Source organism: Mandrillus leucophaeus, unplaced genomic scaffold (genome assembly GCF_000951045.1).
Source record: "Mandrillus leucophaeus isolate KB7577 unplaced genomic scaffold, Mleu.le_1.0 Scaffold99, whole genome shotgun sequence".
Lineage (NCBI taxonomy): Eukaryota > Metazoa > Chordata > Mammalia > Primates > Cercopithecidae > Mandrillus > Mandrillus leucophaeus.
Genome location: NW_012110807.1, coordinates 566,298 through 569,370, shown reverse-complemented (window position 1 = coordinate 569,370; position 3,073 = coordinate 566,298).

Sequence of the window (3,073 nt, the reverse complement as noted above, 5' to 3'; positions counted from 1 at the left end):
CCCCACCTCTGCCCCACCTCTGCCCCTCCCTCCTCTGCCCCCACCTCTACCCCCCACTCTGCCCTCCCACCTCTGCCCCCCTACCTCTGCCCTCCCTCCTCTGGCACCCCACCTCTGCCCCCTCAAGCTGTCAGAGCAGCGGGCACTATGCTGGCTGAGTGAGAGTCCGTGGTGGAGGGAAGAGAGGGATTCGTGTTCTGTGAACCCCAACTTGGAAACCTCTGGCTGCACAGGGGGGTGTGAGATTCCCCGGCTGCCTGCCCCCGACAGGTGTCGGACGGAGGCCGAGCACAGGGCATCACCACTGCTGCTCTTTCTACTGGCCCCATGCAGTACCTCCAACACAGGCACTCAATAAATATTGGATTTTATTAAATAAACTCCGGGGATTGTTTTTTCCGTAAGCCTCAAATTGGTTTTATGAATAAATAGCCACTGGGGACTGTTCGTTCTTAATAAAGTGTCTCAGTTCCTTGGAACTCTAGGCCCAGCCACAGGAGGGACCCACGGGATAGTTTATCACCCCGGGGACCCGGGAGGGATGCACCGATGGACCAGGCCCCGGGCTTGTCCTCCAGAGCCCAGGCCCCAGGAGGACCAACCCCACTGGGCACAGCTTGTGCAGGAGGCAGGCCCTGCGTCCGTCCGCCTGACCAGGCCCAGGCTGTCTTTGCAAAGCCCAGAACTGGCCCAGTCAGAGGGTCTTGAGCAGCCCCGGTGGGTCCAAAGCTGTCTGGGAAATGCCTTTTGGTTGCTCTAATAAAAATGGTGGCTGGGTGCGGTGGCTCATGCTTGCAATCCCAGCAGTTTGGGAGGCCGAGGCGGGAGGGTGGCTTGAACCCAGGAGTTCAAAACCAGCCTGGGCAACATAGCAAGAGCCCATCTCTACAAAAAGTAGAAAAAAAAATTGCTGGGTGTGGTAGTGCGCACCTGTAGTCTCACCTAATTCAGGAGGCTGAGGTGGGAGGACCGCTTGAGCCCAGGAGTTTGCCGTGATTGTGCCACTGCTCTCCAGCCTGGGTGACAGAACAAGATCGTCTCTAAAAATAATGATGGGGGGAGTTCAGGGGAGACAGAGCAAGAGGCAGTCCTGGAACACGTGGGTATCTGATCCACTCAAGCTCTGACATGAGGCGTGGAGTTGGGCTGGAGGCAGAGACCGGAGCCGGGTCACCACGAGACTTTATTAAAGACAGAACGCACAGACACCAAGCACCCACAGCCTCTCCTAGCGACGCTCCCGTACCAGGCTTCTTTCACCGGTCACTGTGCTGGCCCTCTGAGCTCCCTCTGCAGCCCTGTCCAGCGCTGTGTGGCCCGAGACACACACCTGCCAGCGCATAGGGGGCCAACGTGGCCAGCCTTGGGCCAGAGCTCCCCCACATTCCCCACAAATCGCACCGAGGCCTGACCTCAGCCCTCTGGGTTTGCCAAGTCCTGCCGGCTGCTTGGGCCACACAGTTTGGGGACACCCTTTTCTCTGAAAGCAGATGAAGAAATGGAGGCCCTGGGGAAGCCCAGTCTGCTGAGGTCAAAGCTTAGTGTCCTGTCTCCTTGTTGCGGGTTCTGTGTGTCCTCTGCTGGGTCCTCCTGCTGGTGCATTGCTCCTGAAGTCACAGGACAGGGGTCTGCCGCTGGCCACGGGCCTTCTTCATGTCCCCTGTCCCCCCATCTCACACAAACAGTACCTCCCCCTCTTCCTTCCCCTCTCTGGACTCAGCGTCCTCATGGTTTGAGATGGTTCAACAATCCTCCAGATCTCTGCCTGGTCAGACCCGCCCCTGGGTGACAGGGCCTCCAGAGTCCCTGGCTCCCAGCTTCCAGGGCTCTGGCCCCAGCCAAGCCAGCCAGAGGCCTGTGTGGAGGAGGATAGGTGGCAGGAAGGGTAAGGGGGACCAGGAAGAGAGGGGGCGCTGGTGGTACAGCTTTTCTGCCAAAGACAAACATTATAAAACCGATTTACATGCAGTTGCAGGGGAAAGCCGTTTGAGAACGGCTCGTAGCTCTGTTCCTATCTCCGGCTGAATGTGCTGAGGCCACCAGCATGGAAACCAAGGGTCCTTCCATCCTCTGGACCCTGGTGCTCAGGCAGTCAGCTGGGTGGCCTTTGGTGTGACTCTCTGAGATGTGTGCGAAGTTTAGGGGAATGGAGGAAGGCCATTGCTGATCCACAGAACTTGCCTGTGCACGCGGAGAGGCAACGGCGCAGGTGCACCGCCTCCAGGTCCCAGTGTGGCAATGCAGAGACCTCTCCCACTCAGCTTACTCCCCTCAAGTGAAGAAGCAGGAGGAGGCTCAGTCAGGCGGCATTGTGGGATGGAGGGCCACAAGCACCCGCCCTCAAATTGGGCCCCGGGGGACAGGGTTTGGGGCCCATGGGTCCCAGGCGATCCTGTGCACACGCCAGCCCTTGGCCTGGTCAGTCAACCCACAGGTCTCCGGCTGTCCCTCGCCCAGGGCTCTCCTAGCATCCCCGTCCTCCAGTCTCAGATGACAGCCATTTGCACTGGTATCAGACTGTAGGCTCTGCAGGGCTAGGGTGAGAGGCTGTGGCCCAGAGCAGGTGCGCAGGGACCGTTTTTCCCCAGTGCCAGTCTTTGAAGGTGCCCCTGGGGAGGGTGGGGCCAGTGCACTGGCTTGGGCCCTCCCCACCATGTCAAGCTCTGTGCCCATTCAGCTGGTGCTTGGTGGGGCCATGTGCCCTCTCCTGGTCTGGGACGGGGGCTGGTGCTCTAGGGCAGTAACAGGGCTCTGGAAGGGACAGCATCTCCAGTGCAGCCGGCCGCTGAGGACAGATGCTGCCTGGACCTGGTCCACAGGCTCCCAAAGGCCCCCTCCACTTGCCCCCAGCCCCTTGCCAGGCTCCAGTCATGATGCATCTGTTCCGTAGCCAAGCCCTGGCACGAGGGCCCCGGTGCCTCCTGCTGTACCCGCACATCTGTGAGTCCATTAACTTCACACTCACCAGGAGTTTGTTTGATGACACATCAGAAAGCGCTTGGCACTTTCTAAGCAGCCGCTGGCATGGGGAGGCTGGTAGCTCCCGCCTGGGGCCTGTTGGTGGGGGCTCCTG